We start from the raw sequence: 18,246 nt of genomic DNA on the forward strand, positions 1-18,246 counted from the left end.
TTTAAGAAAACATTAGTATATTGTTAAGTTATAGTAATTTCCATTAATGCCATTGAATTATTGAAGATTATAAGAAATATAGGCGTGTTACTTTTGTTTATATTTCAGAACATATTTCTATACCATTGAGTAAATAATAATCTTATGTTTCTTTGTGGTAATCAGGAAAAATGCAGAGTACTCTTCTATTTATGCTGATTTAATTGCCATATTTACATATTTCCTTTTGAATGTCTCATACATCTGTTCTTAATGTTTCTATGAAAATTATATTAAAACCACAAAGTCAAGGTTTTGATGAGTAGCTCAGAAGCAACCCAAATACAATATAAACATTAGAATATAATGCTTCTCATGGCTAGTGATGGGCAGGACCATTTTTCATGGAGACTGCAGAGCCAAAGAAGCCAAAAATTAGAAATATGTCAGCCTCTAAGTTTAAGATTTTTTTTAATAGATAAATGTTTCCAAATGTGCAAGTCTACCCAAAGTTACTTTGATTTTATTCTATTCCTATTCTAGAAATAAAAGTTTCCAAAGATAGATTAATACTTTCTTGTGAAAATTCTAACTTATCTCAGGAACTGTAAGGTCAAAGATACTGTTTAAAGATATGGGGTGGTAGTGATGATCTTGCATGTGAGAAACATGAAAACATAAAGATATCTAATGAATTATTCAAAGAACACATAATAAACAATATGTTAGAAATTGAGAAAATGTATTTCACCATATTTTGAATGTAGACTAATTCAGATCCAAGTTTCCATCTGGTATCAAAATAACTTTAAGGTACCTTAAACAAAGGAATTAAGTAAGCTATAAATCAGAAATTATAGTGTTGACTGTTTAATCAGGAATATGCATTTGTCATTTATCTTTCTGCAGTGGCTCGAGTACATGTCCCAAATGGACACTAAAATGTTACCCTCTAACCTCTTTGGCCTTTGTCTTCATATCACTAATATGTAGCAACTCAACTAGTCAGGCACAATGAACTCAAATATCATTATTCTATTATCCTGAGATATATGATCTAAATATAAAATAATGAGCCAGATGACATCTCAATGTCACTTTCAGTTATAAGATTCTTGGTCATTATCTTTGATTTTATTTCGTTTCCATATTGAGACCAAATAATAAGGAATATAAGCACCAAATGGACAATTTACTATTCAATAGGAATGGTATCACTTCCCAGTCCTCTCTCTGACATTCCTCTCCCGCAGTAAGTTAAATCAAGTATGAGAAGGTAAAAGGGAAAGAAAATTCATTATTTGCCATTCTGACTCCCTCTCTTTTCCTATTTAATATAAACAGTATTAGATAATGGGAACTTTTTAAAAAAATACATAAAGAGGTTGTAGTTGTATAAAAGGATTCCACCATTTGGGAGAACACTTTGGCTTAATAACAAATATCTCCAAAACATTATATTGAAGGGGGAAAAAGTGGCAGGGAGATACACTTGATCTGATACTATTTTTATGACTGAAAAATATTTGAAATTACATCTTTTTTCCTGAGTACATAAGAATAAGAATAAAAACATGCATATAACAATAAAGACGAAATCAGAAGTGTTCATACTGGGGGAAGGAGAAGAGAGAATACTATTCAGAGACAGATGAACACAGAAATATTTGATTATATTGGTAATATTTAATTTTACACCAAGTGTAGGTCTTGGGGTGTGTATTATAGTATCCTTTTGGCTTCTGACATTTCTGAAATATTCCATAATGAGAAAGTTTAAAGAAAGCAAGATTATTCAGCTTGAAGCTAAAAAAGTGATTTATTTTTTATGTGGAGCATGAGAACCTGCTGTTTTCTGCTTTCATAAACAGAATTGGAAATTTAGGTTCAATATAAGGAACTTTCCCAGGTTAATGAGTTCTTAAATATTGCCATGGGCTGCAAAGAAAGGTTTCTGTGGCTCCTTCTGAACATGTTGATAATGAGGCTGGGCTTTTATCTCTCCCCAGGAGCTTGGGTGGCCCTGGCTTAAAGTGGACTCATCACTTCCTTACTACCATCTGACTTTTCAGTTCTTACTATAGATGATAATAGTTTAAGATGAGGAAGGAGAAGAAGAAGGAATGAACATTTATGAGCACACATATCAGAGATTAAAGCCCCCAGAGCAGGCCAAATAATAAACAACACAGAGAAGTAGACCCTCCTTTCATTTTTGTCCTTTATGATTAGAAACAATTTCTAAGGAAACCAGACATATATTCAGTTCTTGTCATTCAATGTTTTAAATCAATTTTTTTTTATCTGCATAGGAAGTCTTCTGGGAAAGTACCTTTAAAATATCTCCAAATATTTAGCCAAATGATAGAGTCAGTTAGAAAGACGTTGATCTTCCACTGTTCCATTTCTATGTCCAGCTGAGATGGTTGCAGACTGTGTATGGTCATTACCTCTTTACTGGGATGAAATTTAACTTGATCCTACATCTGGAAATGGGACTTAGATTAGACTACTTACATCATGGTATTTCTGGACAAGGGATGATATTTGCAGGCTCCATTTCCTAACTACAGAAAGAACAAACATTTCTTTGATACCATTTATTAGTTGTTAGTGTTCAAATTTATGCTTTGGTGTGAGATTCTTGAAATACTGCCGCTTCTGCTCCATGTGTAGGAATTAATCTGCGTGTTTATATAGATGGGGTGAAATCTGGTTTATTTCTTTCTTCCTGAATATTTCTTTCCTAGGGCTTCTAGGGAAGCTGCTAGTTAGAGACAAGAGGAATCATGAATCTAAGGTTTTTTACATCCATCTCTTATATAGACACACTGCCCAGAAAAATCACTTTTGTCATCTTTGATCAGGAAACCATGTAAAATACATGACTACCAGGAGTTTTTTCTATTTTGTTCACTGCTATGTTCTTGGTGCCTAGAATACTGCCTGGCACAGAGTTGGTGCTCAAAACATGTTTGTTGACTGAGTGAATGGATTACAAAAACAATCGTGTTTTCGTGCATGAATTCTTCCTAAAGATTCCGAGGTTTTCTTATTTACATAAATGTTAGGATTTTTATATGTTTTTATTCCCACTACATGTAGCAAAAGTACTTTTGACCTCTCAATAATAAAGTGTTTATAGAATAAGTGTTTAACCTAAATATTATGTGGTGAAAGTATTATTTTTTTAATGTTGGTGGAATTTGGAGTATTCAGGATTGCTTGTCATATACTTCCAGTTATTCCTACAATAGGACAAATTTCCATTTAAATGTTTATTGTACACACACACACACACACACACACACACACACACGTATGCTAGGGAGGAAAATAACATATACATACAGAATGTTTACTCATCTATAAAACCCAGCTAACAATTTCCGATCTGGCTCACTCCAAAGGCTGTGGTAAGAATCAAGTGTGGTAAGAATCATATTCTAAAACTTTTGGAAAATGTAAAATATCAAGTCTAGGCACTGCAACATGCATTCTTTATTTAATTTCATGGGGAAGGAGATGCAAAAAATTGACCCATTTCAATTATAAGTCAAGAAATAACAAGCTTAATTTTTGACACCCAATTGAATTTAGCAAAAAGCAGAGCTTAATCATATTGTCAAACCAATTCCACAGGTTGAAATAATGATCTCCACAAACTAATTGTGTCAACGTTCAGAAAAAGTCTATATGTTCTGAAGACTATGCATTCAAGTATTATCCATTTTACTAATAAATAGGGATTTCCCCACAAGGCGTTGTCATCACAGAGAAATTAAATTTATGGTTGGCACACCCCTCAACTGTAAATATTTTGCCTGGCTCATTAGGACATGTATCATAATATATGTCTCTATTTCTGACTAGAAAATATGAACATAATAATTCTATTCAGTAAAGCTGGAATTTGATCTAGCCTGTGTTAATTTTACTCAAGACAGACACATAAATTTGTATTTGCAGGAGGGTTATTTAAAATAGCAAATTTTTAAAATCAGTACTTTGTTATTTAAATAGCAGATTTACGGCCAGAAAGTTGGATTTTGGTTAGTTGTGCTTATCTGTGCTGAATTATAGCAAATAGAATTGTAGTAAAATATTAGCATTAAAATGTTAGGGTTTTAACTATTTATTTATTTTGTCAAAATAACATATTTTGAAGAGTACCTATCATCCTACTAGCTAATGCTTGATTATTTGTTAGTGGAAAATTCTGTATAACCTGTATTTTTGTATTTGCATTTTAAGGCAATAAAACTTGATTGCATATAACTCAGACTATGAAACTCCACTAAATATTCTCATTAATATGTCCTCATATTTTGGATGGAATAATTTGGATAATTCTAAAACTATCCCAGGTGCTGTTAACATTTGTTGAGCATGGAACTATAGACTTCTCCAAGCACAAGACAAGAGAAATTCCCTTTAAAAAATTTGTCTACTCTTTCCTTACTCAGCCTGAACTAAGAATATAGTAGCAAGACAAGGATTTTTTTCAATGTCTAGTGATTTAATTCAATTTTAATGTTTCAGAACCATATGTAACAATTTCCCTTCAAATTAGTATAAATTGGCAAGTGTATGAAAATTTCTACATGCTTTGGGTTTTTTTTTTTCTCTTTCGGAACACAGTATTTCACAGCAGTTGAGTTCTAGGAACTGTGAAAAGTATATAATTCTTTTTAAAACAGTAAAAACAGAAGATTGTGTATACAAAAAGGCTCTACTAAACCCATTAAAAATAGCACTACCTTTTTCTCAGAACTAATAAGCAAATAAAACTAGCTGAGATTACAATTACTGGATGTAGTCTTGGCAGATTTGAAGACAAATATTTTCCCAAAAGCATAGAAATAAGCATACCCAAATGTTTTCTTTCCAACAAAAAAAGAATGAAAAAAAAGCTACATTCTGTAAACCTAAGTGTACAACGAATAGACTAGATTAATGTGTATTTCAGAAAATGATCTTGAAATAATTTTTTTATTATTTAGAAAAATTCACTTCCATAAGTTAAATTTATTTATATCCTTTTTTATTTATTAAACATTAAAAGACTTCACATTAACATTACCACAAATATTTGGCCAAGCATGCCAGATGCTGATTACAGGCCTATGACAAAAAATTTGGCATATTTCCAATCAGATGCCTCTACTGTATTCCAAAACAGAGCATTTAAAAATGCAGTGTTTCTCTGCTGAAGGATGTTAAATCCCCAACTGTGCATATTTGAGAGAATGTAATCTACTCATTGTAGCTAAACCATTAGAGCAGGACATTAACATGAAACTGAAAAGCAAGGGATGTCTCTGGGTGATGTGGCAGCATTAAAGACCAGAGAGCCTATAGCTGCACACATACAAACTCAAGTACAACTCACAGACTGCATAATAACAGCTCACATTTTTGAGCACTTACTCTGTCTAGGCAAGGCGTTTCATGTAGACTAGCTCATTTAGTCCTCACAATCCTACAAACCAGGAACTATTCTTATCACTATGTTAGAGATTAAAAAATGTGGCACACTAGGTGTCCCATTTTATGTCCAAAGTCTTAAAGGCATGCATCTCACATTACATACGTGTTCTGATATAAAGACTAAAGATTCCAACCAGACTATCACTCAGGATGTAGCCAGTCAAGTATGATGTCACAAAGTGGACTGAGTGGCCTCTGTCATACCACCCCTTTTGTCTTTTGCTTAATCATCACTGTGCCTAGAGTTGGCATTTATCATATATCTACTTTTACCTTCAATAAACAAAGCCCATGATGTCAAAGTTGGTTCCAGCAACAGAGTATCTAAGCAGGAATAGAAAGGCTGCTCATAGCACTGTTCTGTCTCCCTGAGCTTACTTTCTCCTTAAGGTTTCTGGCAGTCAGGTGCTACTTCCTTCACTGTGGGCTCAGGTTTTTACTCTACTTTTCACACCATGGTTCAAGTGTGCACAGTGGATTTATAACAAGTTTTAATACCAGCCACCACTTATGGAGCTCTACTCAAATTATCTGCATTTGTACTGTGCACTGGGCTCATTTAATCCCAAATAAGAGTTATTATTTTCTTTTTTTTTTAGATAAGAAAAAAGAGGCCCAACAAGATTAATGAAGTTGCCCAAGGTTACTGAGCTTAGAAGTGGTAGAACTAGGTATAAACTCAGCTTTCTTTTAATTCGATGACTACATCCTTAATTTTTACACTTGAACCTCTTCTTCCCCAACTTCCCAAGGAATTATACCCTAACACAAATTTACTCAAAATTATATTTTAAAGTGTTCTATATGCCAAATACTGTACTAGGATTTTATGTGCTAAGAATATACCAATGTCACACTTTTTAAGTAGTTTAGAGTTTGTCAGGGAAGAAGCACATAAAACAAGTACTTAAAAATGTCAAATGTCCTGATAGGTTAGGGCCAGGTAACTATCCCAATGTAGGAAGAGTTGATAGATGATGCGTTCACCCAGGTAACGTGGAGGAAGCTGGAGGAGAGAGGAATATCTTAGGTAGACCATAGACATAAAGGACCTTAGGGAGAGAGCATAACATATATTTTTTTAGCATATTCCACCATTTACTCATGTTACCAAAAATAGTTTAATCTGATTAAAAAATGGGCAGAGGACCCAAATCGACATTTTGCCAAAGAAGACATACAAATGCCAAACAGACACATGAGAAGATCCTCAACATTGCTAATCATTCAGAGAAATGCAAATCAAAACCACAGTGAAATGTTATCTTACACCAGTTAGAATGGCTAAAATCAAAATGACAAGAAATAACAAGTGTTGGTGAGGATGTGGAGAGAACAGAACCCTTGTGTACTGTTGGTGGGAACGTGAATTTTATAGCCACTGTAAAATTTTGTGGAAAACAGTATTGAGGATCCTCAAAAAATTAAAAATAGTGGGGCATCTGGATGGCTTAGTCTGTTCAGTGTCCAATTTTGACTCAGGTCATGATCTCGCAGTTCGTGTGTTCAAGCCCCGCCTCGGGCTCTGTGCTAACAGCTCAGAGTCTGGAGCCTGCCTCAGATTCTCTCTCCCCGTCTTTGTCTCTGCCCCTCCTCCACTCTGTCTCTGTCTCTCTCTGTCTCTGTCTCTGTCTCTGTCCCAAAAATAGACATTTAAAAAATTTTTAAAAATTAAAAATAGGAATATGGTATGATCCAATAATTCCACTACTGATATTTACCCAAAGAATACAAAAACAATAATTTGAAAAGATACATGCACCCCTATGTTTATTTCAGCATTATTTACAATAGCCAAGACACAGAAGCAAACTAAGAGTCTATCAATACATGAATGGAAAAGGAAAATGTGGTATATAGAGAATGGAGCATCATGCAGCTATATAAAGAAAGGTATCATACCATTTGAGACAACAGGTATTATGCTAAGTGAAATAAGTCAGACTAAGAAAGACAAATACCATATGGTTCCACTCATAAGTGAAATCTAAAAAAAAAAAAAAAAAGAATAAACAGCAGAATCAGACCTACAAATACAGAGGACCAACTGATGGTTGCCAGAGGGAGGAGGAAGGGGCATTGGGCAAACTGAGTGAAGGGGAGAGGGAAGTACAGGCTTTCAGCTATGGAATAAGTAAGTCATGGAAATAAAAGGCAGAGTGAATAGAATACTGTCAATGACATTGAGATAGCAATGTAGTAAGACAGATGGTAGCTACACTTGTGAATATAACATAATGTATAAACTTGTCAAATCACCAAGTTGTATGCCTAAAACTAATATAACATTATATGTCATCTATAATCAAAAAATAAGCACATATAACATTTTTCTTCTTATGACTTCAGCTCATTCCCACCCCACCGAAGGAGAAAAAAAATCCCAAAACAATTTTAACTGACCACATTCACAGAAAATGACCTCATAATATACTACAAGACACAAGGAGGTATCATGTACTCTGTGTCCAAATATTTCTCCTCTATTCTTCGTACAAGGTGAGCCACCATCATTGAATATGCTGTGAACCAAATCAAAGCATAACTTCAACATATGTCAGGTCTCACTAGAAATGGTAAGTATAGTAGAAATTGGACTTTTTCCAGCAATATTTTTCTTTAAATAATGAATATGTCCAGAATTGGATCACATAATGAGAGGGATAGTATAGTGAGCGAAATCTAACAGGTAAGAAGAGGACAGATCATGTAAGACCATGGAAATCATGATAAGGATGTATCTTTTTTTTTTTTTTTAATCCATAGAAGAACACATTTCGCAACCTCCTGACATGATGCACTGAGGTCACTTTTGTGTTGTTTCTGCCAAAAATGTATAAGTTGAATTTATGAGGAAACATCAGACAAAGACAAATTGGGAAATATCCTACAAAGAAAGTGACATATACTCTTCTGCAATATCAAGATTATTATGAGAGTCAGAAAAGAGCAAGGAACTGTACCACACTGAAGGAGATCAAAGACACAGCACAACTAAATGTAAATTGTGATTCTGGATTGGATCCTGGATCCACACCTATGGGGGTTATATAAAAGAGTGTGCTTTTTTTAGGAAACAGCATGAAAGTATTTTGGGGCAAATTGTCATTATTTCTGTAATTCTCAAACAAATCAGAAAAATTACACACACATACACATACATACACAGAAAACAAATGTGATAAAACATTAATTTGGGGAATCTGAATGATCCCAAAAGGAGCTGAGTGAAGGGGAATTCTTTGTATTACTTTTGTGAATTTTCTTAAATCTGAAGTTATTTATTTCAACCTAAATTGAGACCATCTTTAACAACACTTTTCTGGAGTGTGTGTGTGTGTGTGTGTGTGTGTGTGTGTGTGTGTATTTTTGCAACCTAAATTGAAAGAAAACTGGAGGCACAGATTACATTTTCCTTTCTATCTAAGGCCTAGTATTTCAGGTTTAGTTTTCTCTTTGTGGATTTCATTCCCTGCTGGGTACTCTCAACACAAAATGACTTCAGTCCATCTCCCTTCCACAGAACTGAGTTGTCCTTGAAGGTTTTCACAAGATAAACAAATCAAAATGCAATCAAATAACCCCAATATCCATGCAAGACATACAATAGATTCACATTTTGCATTGGAGCTAAAATTGAACTTGAATACATTATAGTCAAAATCATCCTAGAACAACCTTTAACTATCCCATTAAGTAGGGGATCATTGATTTGTAGAGTCATTCTTATGCACAGTAAATTTTGACAACCACTGAGCTGAACAAAAGGAACAAAATAAAAATTTACATATAAATGTCTGAGCATTCAGATAACTCTGCTCTTAAGATTATCAAAACCTGAGCAGTCTGCGGTGGGGAAGGGGGTAAAAGAACAATTTTAAGTGGTTCTGCTTGCTGTGGAGTTTATTCCATTTGGTTTAATGTTAAGCCTCTAAAAGTATAATACATGCAAATAGATTTGTTTGTTGTCAGGATTAAACAGGAGTAGAACAAATAAATTGTCCTTCCAACCATGAGGGAGGAACTGGTATCACAGTAGGCCTTTCACCATTAGCAATTAGAAAACTAGAAAAAAAAATAGGAGAAGTCACTGCCTTTAAACATTGCAAAAAAGGCAGCAGAAAACTGTGGTCCCTGAAGAAGAGCAAAAATGAGCCATGCAACTGTACCAGATTTCTGCCTGGTGTCACTTTCTAGACTGTGGTTCAGGGACAGGGATCCCAAACAGACTACAGAAGTCTCTCTGAGATGAGGAAACTGGTGAGAATTCAGAGCCAGTAAGATAGCTGGAATTTGTATGGCAAGGTTCTGGAGGGAAGTGAACTGTGCAGAGAAGGAGTTCCAGAAATCTGCCTAGGGATCCCCTTGAATCTTTGGCTGAATAGTAAGCAGTGTATATGCAGGTAGAATTCTGAGGTGAGGCAAAGTATAATACTATGAAAGAAAACCTACTGAAGAGCTGAGAATTGAACTCCCACAGCTAGACAAAGAAGGAAGACATTGGTGTTCTGTCCTGCCAATGTGAAAGGGCCTTATGAACAATACAGATTCAACAGAGACCAGAGCTATGCTTTGGGAGTAGGGCAAGACTAGTCCTAGAGAAAAGGTGACCTTTGATCTACCCTAACAGTAGGGCTTGAAAGAATCAAACTCTACTGCAAGCAATTTGACTATCTATGGGAACAAAACAACACTCTATTAAGGGAGTCAGTAACATCCAGATAGTCAACAATGAAGCATCTATAATATCCAGTGTGGGGTCCCTGGGTAGCTCAGTCGATTAAGTATCTGACTTCGGCTCAGGTCATGATCTCACAGTGTGTGAGTTCTAGCCCCATGTCAGGCTCTGTGCTGACAGCTCGGAGCCTAGAGCCAACTTCAGATTCTGTGTCTCCCTCCCTCACTCTGCCCCCCCCACCACTCATGCTCTGTCTCTCTCTGTCTCTGTCTCAAATGTAAATAAAAACATTAAAAAGTATTTGTAATGTCCAGTGTATATTTAAAAAATACCGAACATAAAAAAGTAGGAAATTGTGGCGCATAATCAAAATAATAATTATTTAATAAAAACAGACCCAGAAATAACAGATAATGAAATTAGTAGACCATGCCTTTATGAAAGCTATTATAAAAATACTCAAAGATTTAAAGGAAAAAGAAGAAGATAAAGAAAAGAAATGATAAATCTCAATAGGGAAATGTAAACTATACAAAGGAAATACTAGAGATAAAAAATACAATATCAAATATTAAAACTCACTGACTGGGCCCATCAGCAGACTAGATACTGCAGAAGAAACTATCGGTAAACTTGAAGGTGGCAATGGAAGTTATCCAACTAAAGCATAGAAGGAAAAACAAAATGAACTGAAAATCAATGATGGAGTTTCAGTAACTTATGGTATAACTTCAAGCAGATCTAGGAAGCTCAGCAAATTTCAAGCAGGATAACATAAAGGAGACCATCCAAGAGCATATCAGGGTTCAGTTAGGTAAGAGAACTACTACATGTGATGGGCAACAAGGGACTTATTTTGAGGATTAGACCTTCTGCAATTTTGGGAACTTGTTAGCAGTCTATATAAGGCTGTTGACTCTGTGCCAGCATGAAGCCTGAAATCAGCAAGGAAATACAGAGATGAAGTGGAAAAGAGCAAAGATGAACCTTGAGGGAATCTGTGGGGAAAAACTGAAATCTGTGGAAAAATTAGAACCCACTAGAATAAATAAGAACATGTGTTTGTCTTACCTCCTTTAATTTTGTTGATGTGAGTGAATTGCAAGCCAAGCTGGAAACCTCCAGGAAGCTGTAGGTGCTCTGGACTAGGATTCACAGGATCTGAGAATAGCTCTGGTTAGAAGAACTGCATCAAAATTTAAAAATTCTTGTTATCGGGACACCTGGGTGGCTCAGTCGGTTAAACGTCCAACTTCGGCTCAGGTCATGATCTCACAGCTCATGAGTTTGAGCCCGCATTGGGCTCTGTGCTGACAGCTCAGAGCCTGGAGCCTGCTTCTGCTTCTGCTTCTGTGTCTCCCTCACTCTCTGCCCCTCCCCCACACATGCTTGCTCGCTCTCTCTCTCTCTCTCTCTCTCTCTCTCTTTCTTAAAAATAAATAAACATTGAAAACAATTCTGGTTATCAATGCTGATGTTAAGGAAATAAATATGAAAGATTCCACAGATTGAGGGAAAACACTTGCAATACAAGTGCTTTTATACAAAACATATAAACACTTCTACAACTCAATGGTAATAAGACAACCCCCCACAAATAGATAATTCCTTGAATAGGTACTTCATAAAGAAAGATACATGCAGGTAGAATTGTAAGCACATGAAAAAGTTCTCTGTCTCATTAATTATCAGTGAAGTAAATTAAAACCACATCACAAGACATCATGAGGAACCCACTAAAATGGCTAAAATGAAAAAGACTGACAACATCAAATGTTGGAGGAGTTATGGAGCAACTGACATTTTTGTACATTGGTGGTAGGGCTGGTAAATGGTGTATAACCACTTTGCAAATGAGCCTAGAGGTTTTTCATAATGTAGTCATATACCTGCCTGTGACCCGGAAATGTTACACTTGGGCAATTGTCCCAGAGATGTTTTTTGTTGTTTTTTGTTTGTTTGTTTGTTTGTTGTGCAGACACAAAAAGACTTGTACAATAATGTTCCAAGCAGATTCATTCATAGATAACTAAAAATTAGAAACAATCCAAATATCCATGTACAGAAGAATGGATAAAGGAACTGTGGTATATTTATACACTATATTGATTATAACTCACCAGTAAAAAGAGCTCACAGCTTATATGTGCAGCAATATGAATAAACTTCAAAAAATTCTGTTGAATAAAGAAGCCAGACATAAAAGGGGACATACTGTATGATTCTGCTAGTCTAATATATGAGGATTCCAGAATAGTGGTACCTGTGGGTGAAGGGCTGAGGTTGGTTGGGAGGGGGCACAATGGAACATTCTGGGATTATAGTCGTGTTCTATATTTCAATAGGAATTTGAGTTTCATGAGTATATATAATTGTTAAAAGTCATCATACTGAATAGGCACTTCATTTAATCTATCATGTGCTGTATGTAATTGCACTTTTTCCAGGGGCCATCACATAATAGATACTCAAGTATTTGGTTAAATTAAATTGAATTATTTTTTATTATGCCTCCATGCACACTTTTTTTTTTTTTTTTTGGTAAGTTGTGAACTAACTTCAGCAGCTGTTTCCTGCCTTTCTAAGTCAAATTGTCCTGTCCAGGCCCTACTAGACAGTTCTCATTTTCATGCCCTGGAGTGTTTGTTTCAGGACCTATTACAGTTATCACTGGGCTCTTGTGATTGACTATGTACTCTACGGTTAAAAGAAGTTACTAAAATCAGAAAAGTCAAAATGATGCATAGGCTACTAGGTGTAATTACGGTTCAAGTTCACCTGCATGTCAGGTTAAACAATCTCCTACCAGGCTGAATTCTTAATATAGCAAAAAAGTTCATCACTTGCAAACAGCTAAGCAAACCTGGGGCAGAGGGTTATCTAGCATGAATTCTCATCTGTTGGCCAGGTTTATGTATATAGTAAGTAAGATTCCTCTTGGCGTGGTTGTATATTTGACAGCCAGAATCAGACTCAGAGCCTATCCTCATGTTCTGCTTCCCTGGGCTACAATCAATGTCCACTTGATCTGTGAGGGGCTGTTAGTGCTGTCAAAGCTCACAGCCACTCACACTGCCTGCGGGTGTCTGTAATGCCTGGTGAATGACATTACGATTCTTAATTCATGAATGAAATCAACTCCTAGGACAACAAAAACCTCATTGCTTCAATTAATTATAGTGAGAGAAATAAAACAAATAAAACCAGAAAAAGCCTCCAGATTTTTAAAAGAATGAAAACAAACAACAACAACAACAACAAAGACAGAAAAAAATGCAAAGAAAAAAACAAAAAGAAAGAAGATGAGAAAACTCACACGCGTAGGGGCACTTTATGAAGAACATAATGTCCCCTCAGTCTCTATTATTACAAGATGACTTTGGATAGTTGCATTGATTTTTTTAAAACACGTAACTCTGTTATTCACATTAAGAAATAACTTGGGGCACCTGGGTAGCTCAGTCAGTTACTAGCGGCCAACCTCAGCTCAGATCATGAACTCACGGTTCATGAGTTTGAGCCCCAGGTCGGGCTCTGTGCTGACAGCTCAGAGCCTGCAGCCTGCTTCAGATTCTGTGTTTCTGTTTCTTTCTGCCCCTCCCCTGCTCATGCTCTGTCTCTTTCTCTCTCAAAAATAAATTAAAAAACATTAAAAAAGAAAAAAAATTAAGTCTTTGGAATATATTGCTTTCATTCAGAAAATTCTCTTAATAGCACACATCTTTTAGCAAAGAATCAAGTTAATTAATAATCTAGTGAGTAAGAATATATTTAAATCATGGCTTTATGTCCTCTTATAGGCCCTTTTAGAAAGCCATGATTTTTGGTGGTAGGTGCAGTTGTGAATTTTTAAAAATTACTGATTCATCCATTTAAATTATTTTATTGTATTTGTATACCCTGTAGCTATTCCATATAATGACTTGGGAAATATTCTTACAGAATGCCTCTTGATCAAATTTATCATGAACTAGGTATTTGCTATTTAAAAAAATAGATGATTAAGTATGAAGTTAATTCTGTTTTCTGAATCAAAAAAGTCTACAGACAATATATATAATTATTAAATGCTAATTAAGTCTTGATAGGACATTTTGTGACCTTTTGAAAATTGCATATATATACATATATATATGAATATATGAATATATACTCAGTGGGATTTTTGCATTAGGAAATAGGATAAATCACTTACTGAAGGTCCTCAAGGTTTTTTTTTGTTTTTTTGTTTGTTTGTTTGTTTTTTCACTTTCTGACATCTAAATGACCCTGAAGTGTGGTGTTATTTCAATTTTGCTCTGTCTGCTACTCACATTACAACTTTATCTGGTAGTTTTGCATTCATTTATACATCCACTAAGCTATAGATGCTCATACCTTCCCCTTCCATTTGTTCATTAATCTGTCAAATAGTTATTGAGCACTTACTATTGTAAATACTGGCCACACAGCTGTGAACAAGACAGATGTAGTCCCACCCCAATGGAGCTTAGAGCTTCTTGTCACATAAGGAATTATACAAATGATTACTTAATTACAAATATGACCAATGTCCTGAAGAAAAACCTGGTCAGTTGTGGAAATGTGGTTAATCAAGGTCTCTTCTAGTGTCAGGAATTAGTTTAAATTTTACAGGTATACTATTTTCATGTATAGTTACTTTGCAACAACAGTATAGTCATTTTTTAGTTATATCAGCCCCAGTCCATCTGCTGGTGTTGAACAAGTATTATACTGATCTGATACTTTTGCCCAAAATGGAAATGGTTTGTATTGTTTGAATTACACAATTTGCTTTTGGGGTACCTGGGTGGCTCAGTCAGTTGAGCATCTGACTCTTGATTTCAGCTCAGGTCATGACCCCAAGGTTGTGGGATCAAGTCCCGGAGTCTGCTTGAGATTTTTTCTCTCTTTGTCTCTCTCTCTCTCCCTCTGCCTCTGTCTCCCACTGCCACACACACACTCTCTCTCTCTCTCTCAAAAAAAATTAATTAAAATTTAAAGTTTATTTATTTCTGAGAGAGAGAGAGAGAGAGAGGCACGTGCGCACACAAGTGGGGGAGAGGCAAAGAGAGGGGGAGACAGAATCCGAAGCAGGCTCCAGGCTCTGAGCTGTCAGCACAGAACCCGAAGTGGGGCTCAAACCGACTGAGCCACCCAGGTGCCCCAATTAAAAAAATTTTTTTAATAAAAAAAATAAAATAGAGGTTTAAAAAATAAAATAGAATAAAATTTTAACTATAATTTTTTAGGTTTATTTTTCCAATAATTAAGTACAAAGTTAATTCTGTTTTCTGAATCAAAAAAAGCTACAGACAAAATATGTAATCATTAGGGGCGCCTGGGTGGCACAGTCGGTTAAGCATCCGACTTCAGCCAGGTCACGATCTCACGGTCCGTGAGTTCGAGCCCCGCGTCGGGCTCTGGGCTGATGGCTCAGAGCCTGGAGCCTGTTTCCGATTCTGTGTCTCCCTCTCTCTCTGCCCCTCCCCCGTTCATGCTCTGTCTCTCTCTGTCCCAAAAATAAATAAACGTTGAAAAAAAAATTAAAAAAAAAATGTAATCATTAAATACTAACTAGGTCTTTAATGATAGCATTTTGTGACCTTTTGAGAATTGCATTTATTCATTCCTTAGAGGGAAAACAGTAAAAATAATTAGTTCTTTATTGCTTAAGATGCTAGAGATTAATATAGTTCTGAATTTTATAACAAATAATTTAAATGTTTCCTTATCAAACAAAACATTATTCTTCCAAGTTTTGTTTGATGTCTTTTAGCTATAGTCATACTGCAAGTACAAATGTTAATTTGCTCACCTTTATTGACCTAATCATAGAACTATATTGTTTACCTGTAAAGCTATATAGTTAATATAGCTTAACTATAAATAATTTAATAAATAAATATCAGAAGCAAGATTTTATTTTGTAAACTGCCTGGAATCTATGAATGTTTTTCTTCAAATTTCTTAGCAATTTCTATATCTATGTACAATAATGAACTGTCTTGCTACACCTTATCCAAAAATTCAAAACAATGACAAATCTTGAATGTCATTGCTGAGATATGCCTAGATTAGTAGTTTGAAGTTGTTTTTAATAGATTTCAACAGTCCTGTTCATTTTATAGTGGTATTTCAGAGAAAAGACCTAAAGCCAAAAGTGATCAGTTTTGAAATACCCCAATATAGAAATTTATTTTGGAAAACTTAACATTGCATTATTTTTATTTTGTGCATTTTCCAATTGAAGAAAAACTAGCTAAACTTTTTCAAGAAAATGTTAGTCATTGTATTAGTCTAGTTGGACTGCAATAACACAATATCATAGACTGGGTGGCTTAAATAACAAAACTTTGTGTTTTCATAGTCTTGGACAATGGAAATCTCAGATCAAAGTGCCAACAGGTTGGTGTCTCGTGAGGACTGACCCCCTGTTTGGCTTTCTTACTAGGTACCCACATGACCTTTCTTTGGCACATGTATATGGAGAGAGAGTGGGTTCTCTGATGTCTCTTCTTTTAAGTACAGTAATCCTATTGAATCAGGACCCCACTCTTATGACCTGGTTTACCCCCTAATAACTTCCTTAGAGGCTTCATCTCCAAATACAGCCATGCTGGGAGTTAGGGCTTCAGTATGTAAATTTTGGGGGGACGCAAACATAGTCCATAATAGTCATGAAAATGTCAGTTTAGGTTAACTCCAAAATCAGTAATGCATTGTTTCACTTAATAAGATTGAAACAACCTTTAATTCTCAACGCTTGGGTTCTCATCAGCAACCCAGACCATTGGGTCAGACAGAATTTCTTGTTCAAGATGTTATGTAAAAATGATACAAACTGCATACCAAGGTAACATATTGACAGAAGCTTATCTTGTTAGCAGTACTTATAAAAAGATATTTTAGTACCTTTTAGTGCAATATCCAATATATCATGGAATGTTAATTAAAGGAGATATAGTATGTGATAGCCATAAACCATATTTTAATAGATACACTTCACTCACTGTTCTGCAGGAAAAGCAAAAAAAAAAAAAAAAAAAAAAAAAAGCATTGTATAAAAAAATAGCATTTCCAAGATGAAGCAATAATTTGAAGCTATTTTATAGATATAGCAAAAGAAATCTTGTTAAATGAGGAAACACAGGTTTTGGCACAAATAGGTTTAAGTTCCTAATTATTTCTTTTACTTTAGCTACAGAACTCTGGCTTAGCTGCCATAGGATAGAATACTGAGGAAGTACTGAAGAAACACTCACGTGAAAAGTGAGAACTCAGATGTCCAAACATGGAAGACATAAACAGGCCTGAAAAATCCTGTCCTCAAAGAAATTAGAACTACAAAGAGATGCTTTCCAAAGTTAAAATTTCTGTGGTGGAATAAACACCTCATTCTTATGAAAATGGTAAGTTCTTAGAATGGATACACACACACAAAAAAAAGCAACTGAGTACAGCTAGATTTCTCCCTGGTGTTTAGTGCTGGAGTTCTGATGTTTTTCACCCAAGAAACCAGTGCCCTTAGGGTTTGCAGAGAAAGACCTTAGCTGTCGTGGAGCCCTCCCCCATTTGTGTGTGTGCACATTCTATGTGTAGCTCTGTCATGTAACCGAGCACTTCGCACAGAGTCATATAACTCTCCTGGGAAAGTGAGGGAACGAGAAAAAAGGGAAGCCAAGGAGAGCACCTCCTGACAAGTAGAACATCAGTCAAGGTAGCAGTCAGTGGGATTTTACAGTGCATGTTGACACAGGAACAAATTAACTAGGCAGGTAACTTAGATATCAGAGGTCCGTAAAGATTATAGTGGATAAAGTGGTTAAAGTTGAGTTGAAAGAATGAGACAAGTTGCTTGCTAATTAAATATTTTCTAGCAGGTCAAATACATTTAAAAAATTTTTTTAATGTTTATTTTTTTAAAATTTTTTAATGTTTTATTTTATTTTTGAGACAGAGAGAGAGACAGAGCATGAGCAGGGGAGGGGCAGAGAGAGAGGGAGACACAGAATCGGAAGCAGGCTCCAGGCTCTGAGCTGCCAGCACAGAGCCTGACGCGGGGCTCGAACTCACGAACTGTGAGATCATGACCTGAG

The sequence above is a fragment of the Leopardus geoffroyi genome, chromosome B2 (assembly GCF_018350155.1).
Source record: "Leopardus geoffroyi isolate Oge1 chromosome B2, O.geoffroyi_Oge1_pat1.0, whole genome shotgun sequence".
In the NCBI taxonomy this organism is placed as follows: Eukaryota; Metazoa; Chordata; class Mammalia; order Carnivora; family Felidae; genus Leopardus; species Leopardus geoffroyi.